We start from the raw sequence: 17,250 nt of genomic DNA, 5'->3' as shown, positions 1-17,250 counted from the left end.
AGAGACATTGAAATGCAGCCAATGAGGACATTTTTAAGTTCTCACTTTTCCACCAGAGGACGGCTGTGCTCCCTGGTTTCAGGAGAGCACGGGGCTGGGGTGTGGATGTGCCCAGGTGCTGTGGCCTCTTTGTGAGTTGCCTTCCTGGTATGCTGTAGGGATGAAGGGATGTGGGGTGGGGGGGCTCTGACTGAGCCCAGGGAGGGTGTCAGCCTCGCCAAAAAGAGGAAGAAGGCAGAAAGAGGAGGACCATCTCTCTGTGGCGAAGAGATGGGGTGATGGCAGCCTGTTGTCTCCTCCTGCACAGGGACTAGCGATAGACTTGATGCGCCTGCCTGTTCCCTCCCTGTGATCCCCATTCCCCCATCCCCACCTGGGACCACAGTGTCTTGTGTTTGCACGCAAGACTTCTGGTTTCCAGTGAGTTCTAGGTGCTCACCAGGCCTCCTGAGGGGCCTCCCTTGCTTGACACGGGGCAGAGGAGCAATGACTGGACCTGGGTCCCAAGGGCTGGGCACTCCCCTGGGCTGGGCACCCCTGTCGGCTGGGCACCCCTGTCAGCTCGGCACCCCCCTGGGCTTGGCACCACTGTGGGCTGAGCCTCTGCTAGGAGTCCAGGCCCCTCTTAGGTGAGGGCTTGAAACTGACCTCACAGGGGAGAAGTTTGTGCCCCTTTCTTGTTCCTTTCAACCCCCTAGTACTATTATTTGGAAGAAGTATAGGCAGATTCCACTACATGGTTACCAGTCTGAGTGTCTAGAAGAGCATATTTGAAACTTGGGGATCCTCTTGAGTCTTCGGGATCCCCGGATAAGCGGCTCCAAACTCCACAGAGAAGCAGCTGGTCTCCTTCACTGAGAAATCCCTCAGATCCTCTTCTCTGTGGATTTCAAAAGACAGGCCATCTCCTCCCATTTCAATCACACATTTCTCACTTGATTCTAGAACTTTCTTGTGCACTTCAGTCTTAGCTTCTCCCAGAACCAAACCTAAGGTTACCTGGAGCTTTAGTGGTCGGTGGGGTTTTCCCAGAAGCAGGCCCTACAACAAGAATGTTGAAGATAAACATTTGATTTGGGAGGTGATCCCAGGAAGTAATGGTATAAAGACCGGGATTGATCATGTGACCACCATGGGCAACTAAGGCTCCAGTGCTGCGGACTCTGGGACAATGCCTGAGTTATTCCTCTAAGGGGTGAGGGGGTAGCAACATGTGATATCATCCACTGTTGCACACAATTTGGACACCCCTGGACGGCCACATCTGCATGTGGGTGAGGTGAGCTCAGGAGAAGAGACACAGGTGCTGGCAGTCAAGGTGAGTTCATGCTCCCTGAAGTGGCATGGCCTGAGGGCACGGGTAGGCACTGCCAGCAGCCCCTACACCTCCTGGGGGAGGAACACAGCCTATCTAAGGCTGGAATAGATTGTTCAAACTGTTGCATGTGGCAGGAGCCAGGGCTGCAACAGAAAAGAAGATTCCAAAAGGCTCTCTAGAGAAGGCTGGGCAAGCAGAGCTGGATGCGAAGTGAGAGATGGTTTATTATAACTCAGCACAAGCCCATCCCATCCACATTCCAGGCAAATCCACCCCGTGGAGACAGGTTGTCCTGTCACGCGGCCAAGCCACAGCAGGCCTCTGGGCGCCAAGAGCCTGGGCTGGAGCGTAGAGGATGTGGAGCCCCACTCTGTAGGTTCTGGGGCTCCTGAGTTTGTTTCGGCCCCCACAGAGCTGTCCTGGCTATGGTTCCCAGAGAGCCTCACTGCATAAGGCTGCCCTTTTTCTTTCCTTCCTGTGAATAGCACCAAGCCATTTTGAAACAAGAATTCCTCAAAATAGTTTTTGTTTAAAGAAACAAGAAGCACCATCTCTTTATCGACTGTATTTTAACAGCAGTCAGCCAGTGAGCAGACGCTTCTTTCAGCTTCAGGGCCTGAGGCTTGCAGGGGGACCCCCAGACCTCACCCACCCAGGGAGCTGCTTTCTCATAGACACATCCCACAAATACTCCAGACACTAGATGACATTTTTATAGGTTTCTGTTTCCCTATATAGTGAAGTTGTTATTGCAGAAATGAGAGGACACTTTTGCAAATGACCAGAAGTCTGCACTTTCTAGGGGTGTCTTCTGGAGCCGCACTGAGCCACTGAGCAGCGCCGTCTGATAGAACCTTCTGCAACAATGGCAACGTTCTTGCACATCTACACTGTTCACTACAGCAGCCACGTGTGGTCGCTGAGCATGCAACATGTGGGTACTGTGACCAATAAATTAAACGTTTAATTTCATTTCAATCAAATTAATTTAAATCTTTACACATAGCCACATATGGCTACTGACGTGGGCAGTGCAGCTTAGGAGCAAAGGACACCCTGAACTTGGGCTGCCTCTGGTTGGGGCTGAGTTTGGGACGTAGGTATATGCACAGTTACATGGGTGCCCCTGGTGTGTGTCACACACGGCTGGAGTCCAGAAGGAAAGCAGCAATGGTTTCTTCTCCAGCTGAAGTCTTTTCTAGGATTGAGCCCAAGTTGCAGAGGTTTATGCCCTGCCCTTGGCCTGGGGTGATGCCCTTGACCCTGGTCATCAGAGCAGCCAGGAAGAGCTCATGATTTAATGTCTGCTAGTGTCAAGAGCTTTCATGCAAGCAGTCTTCTTCGCCTCTGGGACACTCGGCTTGGGGGTTGTGAGTTTACCCACCCCCCACCCCCCAACCTTATCTTGGGGAGGAAACTGAGGCTCAGCAAATGTCAGTGCTCTGCCTGAGCTTCTCAGTGAAAAAGTGGTCAAGTCAGGATTCGAACCCAGTTCCACTGAGGCCCGTGATCCCCAGCACTCAGAGTTGTGCTTTTTCCTTGGCAGTAAGTGCTGCTGCCGTGAACTTTCTCCCACACTTTTTCTCGCAGTTCCTGACTAACCGGACATATACTGGCTCTGGTTGCTGGGACACCAGAGTTGAGAGGTCAGCGTAGGAGGCTCTGCTCGTTTCGATCCCGTGACGATGGACTCATGACCATTCATGACATCTCCAGCCTTGATCCCCCACCCCCACTACTGCCCATGAGTCTTATGTTAAAAATAACAATGAACGACAAGAACTGGGGCTCTGCAGTCAGAAGGACAACATATGTTTTCCATTTTCTTCTTTCTCTTCCCTGCTTCTCTAAAAGTGGATTAAATATGAAAAAACACTTCCCGAACGCTTGGGAGACACTGGGAAGGATGATCCAATGGAGAAATTATTCTCCAGAAAATTTCTTAAAAGCCACTTATTTTTAAGAAAACACATAAAACTCTTAATTATAAAATTCACACATATTCGTTAAAGAAAACTTGGAAAACACAGATGAATATAAAGAAAAAAATGCATTGACATTCTACTCAAAGAATCTTCACTAAATGTTTGCTATAGCCCTTTTCAATTCTTTTTTTCTATGCACAAGAAATGTATATTTTTGTTTGCCTGCTGTAGTTATAACTATATATTTTAGGGTGATTGTATGATCGTGGTGGGAAGATTCAAACCCTCCCTGGGGTCAAAGGAATGATTTGAGATCCCTACTTTTCAAACCTTCTGGGGTAAAGGACCTGTTTTTTAAAATTTCCAACCCATCACTGACCACATACGAAGCAGCACGCTATGTGTCACTGACCTTGTGGGTTCACTGTCGCCCCACCTGGGTCATGTTGAGTCCAGCAGACATTTGATTGGGTGCCAGAGCAATGTCAGATTGCTCTAAAAGTTTCTAAGCAATCACTCTGCTTCCACACTGATTTCTTTATGGCAGAACTGGCCCGATCATGATCACCAAACTACAGCCCTTGGGCCAAATCCTGCCTACCACTAGATGTGAGCTAAGGATGGTTTTTATGTTTTAAATGGTTGGGGGAAAAAATCAGAACAATGTTTCATGACATGAAAATTCCAAGAAATTCAAATTTAAAAAATTCAAATTTCAAAAATTAATGAAATTCAATTTTGAAAAGTTTCTTCGAGATAGAGCCATGCTCATTCCTTTGCACATATGTGGCTGCTTTCTCAGTACAACGACGGAATCAAGTCGCCGAGACAGGGACCGACCATCCTGGCCTGCAGTGCCTGAAATATTTACCATCTGGCTCTTTACAGAAAAGTTTTGCTGACCTTGATCCAGTTCAATGGTTCCCACATTTGCTGCTTTTTATAATCACTGGAAACTTAAAAAAACAGTACAGCTCGCCAGTCCCCTCCCCGCCCCAGGTGACTGTGACGTCAGCAGCTCTGGGACACAGCAGCCAGGTGTGCCCTCAAGCGGCTTTCCCAGGACCGGGCCCGCGGCTCTGTCAGAGTCTCCTTTGGGACAAAACCCCTTGTGTCCTGAGCTGCTCCAAATGTGGTCCCCGCCACAACATTCCCCGTGGGTCCAGCCCTTTCCGGGCACCCTGTAGCTGGGGTTCACTTCCTCCTCAGCCCTCTGCACCATGACCTCGGCCTCCTTCTTCCTTGCAGCCTGCAGCAGGCCCCCTGGGCTTTCCCGATGTCACCCCAGCCAGGGCCTCCTCGGGCTCTCCCCAGCAGAGGGTTTCTAGAATTCTTGGCCTGCCCCCCGGGGCGGCTGGGAGGAGCAGCCTGGCCCCATGTCCTGAGGGCCCGGCCACAGGGCTCGCCTCGTCTGGGCCCCACGCAGCTCCCACCCTCTGGTTTATGCTTCTGGCACCAGAACTGGAGTTCTGAGCCAAATGCACACATGGCCTGAGCAGTTCTGTGGGGGAGTGGAGAGGAGTGAGCTGGAAGGGAGAGAGCTGATAAAGCCGCGTCTCTGCCTGTGCCGATTCCTTGTCTTTCCTGAATTCCTTCCTCACTCCTCCATTTTTATATTTCTCATTCCTTTCCTCCTCGCTCCGTCCCCTCTTCTTTCTTTCTCTTCCTTACCCTGCTACTTCTCTCTCTGGCATTCTTACCCCTCCTGCCTTGAGTTTTTGAGTCAGATCTGCTACTTCTAGGCCAACCCCCTCTTCCTGAATGGGATGTGGAACAGCGGCTCAGGCTTTGGGGCTGGAAATGTGCTCACTTTATTCAGGGAAGATGTGTTCAGGTCCTGTCCTCAGAGAGCTCACAGTTTATGAGAGAGCCAGACAAGCCACAGGCAATTTTATGTGTACATATGTGCTATTTGTTTGTTTGTTTGAGACAGGGTCTTGCTCTGTCGCTCAGGCTGGAGTGCAGTGGCAATCTTAGCTCACTGCGGCCTCAACTTCCTGGGCTCAAGCGATCCTCCTGCTTCAGTCTCTCAAGGAGCTGGGATAACAGGCACCCCTCACCACACCCAGCTAATTTTTAAATTTTTTTTGTTGAGATGGGGTCTTGCTATGTTGCCCAGGCAGGTTTTGAACTCCTGGCCTTGAGCAGTCTCCCTGCTTTGGCCTCCCATAGTGCTGGGATTACAGGTGTGAGCCACTGCACCTGGCCATGTGTTGTTTTTAAAATTTTTCTTTAATCGAAAAACAATAATTGTATATATTTATGGGTTATGATGTGATGTTTTGATATGTGTATACATTGTGGAATGATTATATCAAGCTAATTAGCATATCTATCACCTCACATATTTATCTTTTTTTTGTAGTGAAAACATTTAAAATCTATTATTTTAGCAATTTTGAAATACACAATCCTTTATTATTAACTGTGGTCATCATGCTGTGCAATAGCTCTTAAAAACTTATTCCTGGCCGGGCGCGGCAGCTCACGCCTGTAATTCCAGCACTTTGGGAGGCCAAGGCGGGTGGATCATGAGGTCAGGAGATCGAGACCATCCTGGCTAACACGGTGGAACCCCGTCTCTACTAAAAATACAAAAAATTAGACGGCATGGCGGCGGGCACCTGTAGCCCCAGCTACTCGGGAGGCTGAGGCAGGAGAATGGTGTGAGCCCGGCAGGCAGAGCTTACAGTGAGCGGAGATGGTGCCACTGCACTCCAGCCTGGGTGACAGAGCAAGACTCCGTCTCAAAAAAAAAAAACAACAACAACAACAAAAAACTTATTCCTTCAGTCTAACTAGAAATTCATATTATTTGGTCAACGCCCTCCCCGCTTGCCCCCAGCCCTTGGTAACCACCATTCCATGCTCTACTGTTATAAATTCAACCTTTTTAGATCCTCAGATGAGTGAAATCTTATGCTGTTTGTCTCCCTGTGCCTGGCTTATTTCACCAAGCACATTGTCTTCCAGGTTCACCCATGTTGTCACAAATGACAGGATTTTATTCTTTTTAAACGGTTAATAGTGCTCCATTGTGCATATAACCACCTTTTCTTTATCTCTTCCTCTGTCGATAGACACAGGTTGGTTCCATATATTGGCTATTGGGAATAGTGCTCAATGAGCATGGGAGTGCAGACATCTCAGACACACTGACTTCATTTCCTTTGGCTACATGCTCAGTGGTAGGACTGCTGGATATGGTAATTCTATCTTTCAGTTTTTGTTTTTTGTTTTTTTTTTTTTTGAGACAGAGTCGCGCTCTTTCGGCCAGGCTGGAGTGCAGTGGCACCAACTTGGCTCACTGCAAGCTCCACCTCCTGGGTTCACACCATTCTCTTGCCTCAGCCTCCCGAGTAGCTGGGACTACCACCACGTCCCACCACCACGTCCGGCTAATTTTTTTTTTTTTTTGTATTTTTTAGTAGAGACGGGGTTTCACTGTGTTAGCCAGGATGGTCTTGATCTGCTGACCTCATCATCCGCCCGCCTCGGCCCCCCAAAGTGCTGGGATTACAGGCATGAGTCAACGTGCCCGGCCTATCTTTCGGTTTTTTAAGCAACCTTCATACTGTTCTCTGTAATGACTGTCCTAATTTAATTCCCGCCAACAGAACCATAGGCTATTTAAATAGTGCCCTAAGGGGCGGCCTAGGGGTAAGAACAGGGCACTTGGTCAGGTAGCACGAGCAAGAGCCCATCCTGGCTCTGTGTTATGTAAGGGGGAAAAGGTGATCAACTCAGTGCAGGGAATGCTGGAGCTAAGTCATGTTGAGGGTGGAGAGTAGCATCTGCCCATGGAAGCCGTGGACATGCCCCTTCTTAAGACCCATGGACGTTCCCCTCACTGGAACCCACAATATGGTCTTAAGTAAGGGAGGCTCAGGATCAGATTTATACTTTAGAAAACTCATCCTGGCTACAGTGGGGAAAGTAGAACTGGGGGGTACCAGTCTAAAGGCAGGAAGGCCATTCTAATCCAGAGAGACGAGGCAGGCCTGAACTCGGGCTGGAGAAGGGGGAGCGGCTTTGAGGGATATTTAGGATTTGGGGGTTGGAAGTGAGGCATGAGGGAAAGTCATGATGAGGAAAGGATGACATCCAGTTTCTAGTGTGGTTTTCTCAATGAATGGTGTTCTGTCAGTTACCTCTGTGATAATGCTGCATAACCAATAAGCCCACAGTCTCAGTGTTTACATCAACAAAGATTTTATTTCACATCCATGAGACTGAAGGCTGGCTGCCGTTGGCTGATCTTGAATGGGCTTATCTGGGCTTGTCTGGGCCAGACTTCTGATTGGGTTCAGGATGTTCCACATGACCTCATTCTGGAGCCTAACTAAGCCAAAGGGCAGTAACTATCTGGTGGAAAATCACAGGAGGGAAGATCACACAAGCATCTTTAAAATCTCATCTTGCATCACATCCAGGGCAGAGGTAAATCAAGGCCACCAGAGGAAAGAGGAGATAAGGTCACTAGGGGCTGAGGGCTGGGGCTGCTGGCTGGAATATCTCTCTGGGCTTCCTCTTATCCCTAGGCCAACTGAGGTCACAGTTGTGATGTATTTCTGAAGTCTTTAAAAGGATGCCAGGGAACAGAGATGTGGTTATCAGAATTAGGTACAATAAAAGTCTGTGTCCCTCCAATAAATAGTGGATGCACATCCACTACGTGCCAGATGGACCATTTCCTCCTGTGAGGTAGGCATGGTAGCTGGAATCAAGGCCTAAATTTAAAGCTGTGTCATGGAAAATAGGTTTCTGGTGTCCTAAGGGTTAGTTGTACCATCAAATAGAATTTCCATGGGAATTTCAGAATAATCAATTATATACACTTTATGAATTTAAAATTGTAGTTGGCTAAAATAGAGACCTGAAAAATAGTGGCTTAAATCCCCAAGTATTTGTCTCTAATTTGTTAGGAAGTTTGGAGATAGGCAATCCAGGGCAGGACCCAAGCTTGTTATGTCTTTCTGCTCCATTGTCTGCAGCTTGTAGCTTCTACCCTCAGACTGACCTCGTGGTCCAATATAGCTGCTGGAGCTCCAGCCATTCGATGAGATATAGGCTAGAAGAAGGAGGTAAGGCAAAATGGGTATTTTTCTCAATTGAGACAGGTTTCTCTAAAGCAGGCTTCCTGGAAACCCCATACAACATTAAGGCTTACATCTCACTAGTCACATGCCCACACTAGCTGTAAGAGAGATTGGGAAATTTGGTTTTAGCTAGATACATTGCTTCCCTGAGTAAAGTCAACATTCTGTTTTCAAGCCACAAAGGGAAAATAAATATTAAGGGGCAACCAGTAGTTTCTACCACACCCTCTAAGTGTGTGTGTGTGTGTGTGTGTATATGTGTGTGTGTGTGTGTGTTCCCTCAGAGGGGACAGAATTTAGCAGAAAGAACCCTGTATTAAACTCAAGACCCATGGACGTATTTTCCTATTTCTCTATTACTGGCTACATCAACAAGGGAAAGTCATATAATCTCTCTGAGGCTTCAGGTTCCTTTTCTGCAAAATGTACTATTGATCATCTTTCCTTCCAGTGTTATCAAAATAACCAAATAGGACCAACAACTCTATGAAGTTTAACATGATATTAAAAAATTAATAATAAATACCCGTTTGGACTAGAAGGGCCCTTTGACCCACTGCTGTCCCCACCAAGCAGGCTGTTGTGCTCTTACAGAGCATAGCTGGAGGGTAGGAGTGGGGCAAGACTAAGTATGTGGATGGAGTTGGCCCTGTTGAGGCAGATGGTATCCTAATTCCTTATGGACAGTAAGTACCTTAGGAGAATGTTTACTTGTGGATGGTTAGTCTTGATCCAGTGGTTTCCAACTGCTCCAGTTAACTATGCTGTATAAAAGGCACTAATCCCAAAGCCTACTGGCTTAAAACAATAATTTGTCATCTTTCTGGTTGACTGGGCTCAGCAGGGCAGTTTTCACTTAGAGTCTTTCATATATTTACTGTTGGTTGTCAATGGGGGTTGCAGTCATCTGAAGGCTCAACTGGGCTGGACCTCCAGGGAGGGCCTCCCAACATGGTCAGCAGTTGATGCTGGGAGAGTAGCTGAGCCATACACTCAACCCCTCTTCATGTGGTCTCTGCACATGGCTTTGGCCTCATTGCATAACAGCTGGGGTCTAAGCAGGAATGTTCCAAGAGCAAATCTTTCAAAGGAAGAGAGCAGAAACTGTCACTTCTCTTACAAGCTAGACTAGAACTGGCACGTGTCACTTCTGCCCAGATTCAAGAAGGTAGAAAACACACTCCCTTTCTTTATGGGGGAATAGCATGCCTGTCGGGAAGGGTGGGAACTGATGGCAACATCTTAGAGACTGGCTACCACATCTACCTTGGCTGAACACTGAAATCCCCTGAGTGATTTCACCTGAGTGATAAAACAAAGGCCAGGTGCATCCCCAGAGACTGCGATGACTGATGATCTGGAGGGTGGCCTGGTTATTATGATATTTCAAAGCTCCAAAGGTGATTCCTTTGTGCAGTCAAGGTTTAGATCCATTGGCTTACGCCAATACCACCCTCTCCCCTGCCCCCCGCAAAAAAGACCCAGACCCAGACCCAGGAAGGGAAAGAACCCAAGGCTTAGTCCATGAGACCCAGGAGGTTCTTAATCAGACATTCAGTATGCTCTGCTCCACCCTGTCCCCTTGCTGGTTTGGTCCCATGGGACTTTCTGCATCAAGGTAGCTCCTGTGGTCGGGGAATAGAACAATATGGAAGCCAAGGTGAAAAGAGTTATTAAATGTGGGTAGGGACGGTAGAGTTCATAAAACTGCCTGGATGTTTCCTTAATCCCAGGCTTTTGATCTGTAGTTGGTAGTTTGGCCAGTTTTTCCCATTGCTTTCACCAGCAATTTTGTGTCAGAACACAAGTTCCAACAAAAATGCCAGAAATCCCATTTTAAGAGCATTTTGAATCAATCAGACTACGAATAGTTAACATACCTTTCCCCCAAATGGGCAGTACCTAAAGGAAGTTTTCAAATACCTTTATTCCAGGAGCATGCTTATGAATATTCATGTTCTGCCTGCTGGTGGTTTCACATATTAGAAAATACCATTTATTCCTAAGGCTAATGAGCTCTTAAATTTCCTTTGTGCTGGGGAAAGAGGTTTTATTTTTCTGGGTTTATTTTCTGTGTCTGTCCATTTTCTGGAAGGGCCCTTTCCTTTAAAACTCTGGGCACATTTCAAGAGCAGAGTGGAATTGTAAATAATTTCCCACACAGAGAAGCCCACCAGCCTGGTGATAACATTAACGAAGTCTGCACAAAGTGGTTGGGAGGCAAGAGGATGAGAAGTTAGCTGTGAGCCCAGTTCCCAGGGAGATTCATGTCTAATGGGGACCACATAATCAACACCCCTGTGAAATGCATAAAACCATGCAATGAAAGACAGTTGCAGAAATGTGAAAGTGGACAGTACATAATTGGCATCTAAGGCTCTCGGGCATTAAATGAACCTTATAAAATATCTTGTCTAGTGACCTATCATACATTGGAACTTCCCTGTTACACTTCTGCTGAAATGGCTCAGAAGAGGGGAACTGTTTCCTCTCTCTCATCTTTGTCCAGTCTGGTGGTTTGATAGGCCTTCTTTACATTCATCCACATACTCTCTCTACACCTGCCACCCTGTACCATGAACCACTCACTCATTGGCTTTTGGCTCCATTCCTGTCCTCAGTGCTCTGCTCTCTGCCAAAGGGGCTGGAACCCTGCATTTCCCAGGTTATATTGCCAGCTGGCTTCTGCTTAGGCTTAGTCAATGGGAGGCACTGGAGAGATACTGGAAGGAAGAAGAAGGGGAAGCTAATCTTGTTCTCTGTGTTTCAGACTGACCCTCCAGCAGAAGCAGCAATGAATACAAGTCCCTGGAGTCGTGCTCTGGCAGCTCCAGCAGTCTAGTGACTGATGGCTCTGGGTATTCTATTTTTCCTGTTGCTCTTCTAGCCCCAAGGTTGACTGTGACTTCCTACCCAAAGTTATTAATCTTTGGGTATCCTTACCTTTCCAACTCTCTCAATACTTTTGTAACCAGTTCCCTACATTCAATTCCCTCTATTTGAGATATCTAAGAGGTTCCTATTTCCATGACTGGACACTGATTGACATACTATTAGGGAATTTCTAGAGTTGTATAAAGATTTATGTATCTTCCAGGTAACAGCAAATATTTGAGGATGGCTACACTGTTCTCTTCCAGTTTTATCTTTATCATGTCACATTTCCTCAGCCCTGCATCAAATGCCTCTTCTCTTATCTTGTGGCTTCCAGGTCTGCCTCCATCCCAGCTACTTTCTTCTGAGCCCACTTCGTTTGGCTACTGCTTGTTTCAAGTGGCATCCACAGTTGGATGGGCCCCAGCCGTGATCAATCCAGGATAAGGACAAGGGAACTTTCACCTTCCTCCACCTTCACACTAGCCTTCATGGGATTAACCTATTGTCTTAGTTCATTTGGGACTCTGTGCCATGGACTAGGTGGCTTAAACCACAGACATTTATTTTTCGTGGTTCTGGAGGATGGGAAGTCCAAGACCAAGCTGCCAGTCAACTTGGTTGAGGGCTCCCTTAGTTTACAGAGGGACCTCACTTTCTTGCTGTGTCCTCACATGGTGGAGAGAGAGATCTCTTGTCTCTTCCTCTTTTTATAATGGTATGACTTAATCTAACCCAAATGACCTCCCAAAGGCCTTACCTCCAAGTATCATTGCATTGGGGATTAGGAATCAACATATGAATTTGGAGGGACACAGATATTTAGTACACAGCACCTGTGATGCTGCTGGAAGTCAGCAGGCACACGACATTGCTGACACTTGAAGCTACCCCATATGTCTTTGTCAGTGTTTTTTGTTGTTGTTGTTTTGTTTTGAGAAGGAGTTTTGCTCTGTCGCCCAAGTTGGAGTGCAGTGGCGCCATCTTGGCTCATGAGTAGTTGGGATTACAGGTGCCTGCCACCATGCTTGGCTAATTTTTGCATTTTCAGTAGAGACGGGGTTTCACCATGTTGGCCAGGCTGGTCTCAGACTTTTGACCTCAAGCAATCTGCCTGCCTTGGCTTCCCGAAGTGCTGGGATTACAGGCGTTAGCCACTGCGCCCAGCCCATCAGTGTGTTCTTGATAAGCCTTCACTTGTCCATCTTATGCTTGTGTTGTTGTTTTTGTTTTCCTTTTGGGCCCTAGCTCCAGGCTGTTACACTAACTCCCACTGGCCTGCAGCAGGATCCTTCAGTCCACTGCTCTGCAGAGTTTATTGAGGCTCCTCATTCTGTTGCTCAGCACACTTGCTACTCTCCATGGTTTCCTGTCTACTGCATACTTGCCGAGAATGACCTTTACCTTATTATCTCGTCACTGATTTAAAATGATTGAACAGCACCTGGCATTCCATAAGTTGCCCACTCAACAGTCATTGCCCATTTCACTCACTTTGCTGACTAAACCCTGATTTGGGGGTGGGGGAGTGGGCAGTGAGCTTAACTTCCAAAGATGTAACTGCCCTGCTGCACTTTGCAGATGCTCACTCTTTCAATTCCTCCAGGGCAACTGGAGGCAGGGATGAGGCAAGTAACTCAGGTATGGTCAAGAGGAAGTCTACTGGGGAATTTCTGGCAAGATTTTCCCTCCTCGATAAAAAGAAGAGCTGTCTTACTTTGTCCCCACCCTTAAACCCTCACCAAAGCATTCCCTGAAACAAGAATTATAGGGTAAATAGTTTTCTGGGAACATAATCCCAGGAAAACACTAGCAAGGGAGTAGGGAAGTGAGACAGGGAAGGAAAAATATTTAACAAAGCGTGCATTATAGAGCAGGTTTTACTGTGGAGAACTAAGCTTAATCATGCAGGGACATTTTTGGAAAAGGTGTAAGTCACATGTCTTGTGGTTATCCCTTGGAGCAATGAGGGAACTGAACTAAGGTACTTTTATAGCTACTCCCCCTCAATCATTGGTTGGGACTTTCTCTGCAGGGATATGAATTTTGGGGGGCACTTCTGACCTGATGTCCATGGGCAGAGAAGTTTTCTGAGGTTTTAGGGAAAAGCCCTCAGGTTAAGGCAGTTTGGAATTGACTGGAGCCTACTGAAATAATAAAATGGAGGGATAGGGGATGAGCTCCAATAATGTCTGCTATAATGCCCCTGCCCCACTATGCTTCCTGACTGTATGTGGTTGTGATGTCGGGGGCTGCAGCAGCCATCTTGTGACCAGAAGGTGATAAGCAAGAGGCTGACAAACCAACACACCGAGGTTGGCAGTGGAGAAATGATGGAAAAACCCAGGGTCCTTTCCCTTGTCATTGGGCTGCTACTGCAAAATCTCCTCCCACAGCCTTCTTCTTTTATGAAAGAATTGTGTTTTCATTTTTTTTCAGCCAGTGTTACTTGGGCGTCCTGTTCTTTGTAGTTAAGTAAATTTCATCTGGAACAGCTCTACGGGATGAATGGATGAGAAGGTCCCAGGCAGAGTCTGCCTGAGCAGCTCACTACTCTCATAACTGAATCCTTGCACCAGGGTTTGTTTTGAGGGAACACAAATTAAAACACACGCTTGATAAGACCTTTAAATAAGAAACAGATGGATGGGTCCCTGAATGGAAACCTGGATGGGTAAATCTTCAATCTCTCCATGTTAAGTAATTGATTAAATTCTTATCCCTTGTGGCTAATATCTATTTTGGGTTTTCCTAGATTCTCTTCTTTTACCTTCTGACTCCACATTAGAAAGCCACTTGACACTAATTGTTGACTTCTCAGCTCTTCTGTCTGCTGTTCTGCAATTGTTCAAAGGTCACTAATAAAGTCTGGGCTAATTTATTAATAGTTGTAGCTATTTTTGCTTCTACTAGCTGCTGCTTAGCTCTGTGCAGTCCTGGAAATTAAGTGACATTGTTTTCCTTTCCTGCCCATCATTAGAGAGCTGGTGCAGGAGGAAAGCAGTTATGCCGAACAGCGTGGCTTTTTCAGGAAAAGAAATAATTCCAGGTAGGCACAACTGAAATGTCTTTTTTTGGTCAGGACCCTTTTGGTTGCAAGTGACAGAAATGCAACTCAAATAAACATAAAGGGAATGTGTTTGTGTTGACTCTAGTAACCACCAGATTCCAAAGCCATAGCTGGATTCAGTGGATGATATGGGCTCTCTCTCTCATCTCATCTTACCTCTATTTACCTTCATTCTGCATGCAAGCTCTGTTCACGTGGCAGACAAAATGCCAGGCATTCGCAGCCCCACCTTCCCAGTGAATAACCCAGGTGTACAAGCTTCATTTATGGTCTCTCCCATATCAACCTCAGAGTGTTTGATGTGGTGGAGTTGGGTGTTGTGATTTTCAAACCCACCAGGACTGTGTCATGAATGGGAGCTCCCTAGAGGAACCAGCAGAAGAGGAATAGAAAAGCAGCCTGGAAAGAAAGTTGCTTGGCTGCTATTAGCCCTGTCAACTTCCTGTTCATTGACAGGGATAGTTCCTGTATTGCATTATCGGATGCCCCGTAGCTGCTGGCAGCTTTAACCCTCTCATCCTCTTCCATGGTGTTGGGATGGGGGACACACACATGTTCTTGCTTCCTTTCCAGCCACTCCCTTTCCTAAATCTAAATGTATCTCTGACCTAGATGCAGTGGTACATGCCTGTGATCCCAGCAACTTGAGAGGCTGATGCAAGAAGATGACTGGATGCTAGGAGTTCAAGACCAGACAGGGCAACATAGTGAGGCCCCATCTCTAAAAAATAAAAATTACAATTAAATTTATCTCAGGATGCCCCTGACACAAAGACTTGAGCTTAGGTCATTTATTTGAGAGATGACCCCAGGATGCACTGGGAGGGAAGAAGTGAGGCAGGGAAGGAAAGAAAATCAAGAAAGGGGTGCGTTAGTGAAAGAAGGAAATAGGGCTCAGGTATCCCTGTGGGCCTTCTAAGACACTGTATAAAGTTTTATCAAACCAAACTATCCCTCAAAACTGTACACAGAAAGGCAAGGACACAAGAGTCCTTTTCACCACCTCCTAGCAGCCCTCCTTGCTTGGAGGCTGCCTCTGGGAGCAGTCTTGCCTTGGTTTCTCTAGCCTGTGCTGAGTGAGCTGAACACTCTGGGGTGGGAGGTACTGGGGCAGGAGCATAGAGAACACCTGAAGAGATAGATGCAGGTGCTGGAAAGAGCCCTTGGCATGGCCCGGACTGCCAACAGCAGCTGTAAGTGACCTCCAGAGTGGACCTGGGCATTTGGGCTTTGACTGTCATCTGTTATTTAACTGAACGTTGCAACAGCCCATGAGGTAAGCATTACTCCATTTAAGAGCCAAGTAACTGACGCCCAAGCAATTTCAAAGCTCTGCTACCAGACGTACTCTAACAGTAGAAAGTCTGATTTTTAAAAATGACCTGGTTTACAGAGTCCAGGGTTTTAAAAGTTTCTTCCAAAACCTCAACCTGCATCCTATTTTCAGAGTTGTTACTACAGTTGCTTATTAATCAAGATTAATAAAGACCATGGCAGTTATTATCTGATAGTTGTGATATTATCACGACTGTTGAGAATCTTAGGAAATAGACACATGGGTGAGAAATACCAGAGCTTGATGCTTGATTGGCATTAGCCTTATGGGGCTCATGAGATAGTGACCATGGTGCTTGCAAAGCATTTCTTGCTGAAAAAGGGAAGCTACAGCTTAATGCTGGGGCTACTTCATGCCCGACCATGACCAGGATCTGTCAGGCAGTACTCTCTGAAGCCAGTTTCCTAATTTTTCAGACATCACAAATGCGACTTTTTTTTATAGTTGTGAAAGCCCCCAAAACATCAATTCTCACAAATCAAGGACGGGCTGGGGCCCTGGCTTCTGACCCTTTGCTCTCCAGGGACCATGGCAAATTATTTGGCTTAGATGTGTGGTGATGAGGCAATGGAATAAATGCAACTTTCCATTTTGCTGCAGAATAACATGAAGAAGCCAGTTGACAAGCAACTCCCTGGCCAGTTCTGTGGCCTTGGGCAAATCGCTTAACCTCTCTGGGATCTGGCTGTTTGTATGTGAAATGAAAGTGTTTGGTTAATCAAGCAGCTAATCTGGGCCACTGGTGCTGCCACTCCTCTCTCCCTGCTCACAGCATAGGGTACTATTATGGCACTTTCCCTCCAAGCTAGATGTTGGCCTCAGAATCCGCAACACAGCAAATCAGGGAATCATCACTGAGCACTCAGAGTTGGCAGATGGGTTTGAAACCTGTCTGCCCTCCCTGGCCTGGATGATCTCTAAAGTTCCTTTAATTCTAACTTGTTGGATTCTGGGAACATGTAAACCAGGGGTCTGCAAACTACACCCAAAGGTCAAAGCTGGCCCTCTGCCTGTTTGTGTAAATAAAGTTTTATTAGAACACTGCCATTCAAAGGCCCATTCATTTATGCATTGTCTATGGCTGCTTTCATGCTACGATGGTGGAATTGGGTTGTTGTAATAGAGACCATATGGCCTGTAAAGTCTAAAATATTTTCTTTCAGGTCCTTAATAGAAAAAGTTTTGCCACCTTGTGATTAAATTTCCCTCCTTCCCTCCATCTTGTCCTCCAGGTCATGAGGGAAATTACTCTTTGTCCCTGAGGGGCCTGTGTGGCTGAGCAATGCTCCAAGTGCCTGTGGGCCTTCTGCATCCCTAAGTCAGGAGAAGAGCAGGAGAAAAGCCAGTAGGAAAATACAAGGAATGAAGACATTGTGACAGAGATAGAGGTAGGGGGCGGCAGATGGGTGGGGAGCCGGGGTTCTCAAAGAAAAGGTCAAGGGGCACCCAGAGGAGAGGACCAAGGCATCCTTTTGTGCTGTCACTGAATGGCCATGGTGGTACTTAGAGACCTCCGCCAGCCAGTCTATCCTGGCATCCAGGTGGGGGCTGAGCCACCTTGTTGGTTCTGTGCTCCAAGAACCCTGGCATGGCTGGCTGCCCGCTGGCTTCCACCAGTAGTTTGGCAT

The 17,250-nt window shown here is 46.9% G+C and overlaps 1 long non-coding RNA gene across 1 annotated transcript in view; it reads left to right on the top strand.

Annotated features, from left to right (window-relative positions):
- The window catches only part of LOC112130335 (uncharacterized), a 55,602-nt gene extending 38,934 nt beyond the window's left edge, over positions 1-16,668 (top strand). Inside the window, exons 3-4 of the long non-coding RNA XR_010138739.1 lie at positions 14,197-14,265; positions 14,899-16,668. This is a non-coding gene — a long non-coding RNA (uncharacterized LOC112130335). The remainder of the gene's footprint in view (positions 1-14,196; positions 14,266-14,898) is intronic.
- Positions 16,669-17,250: the final 582 nt, after the last annotated feature.

Source organism: Pongo abelii, chromosome 21 (genome assembly GCF_028885655.2).
Source record: "Pongo abelii isolate AG06213 chromosome 21, NHGRI_mPonAbe1-v2.0_pri, whole genome shotgun sequence".
Taxonomy (NCBI): Eukaryota; Metazoa; Chordata; class Mammalia; order Primates; family Hominidae; genus Pongo; species Pongo abelii.
Note: the sequence above shows the minus strand (reverse complement) of the source record. Positions and strands in the feature narration are given on the sequence as shown.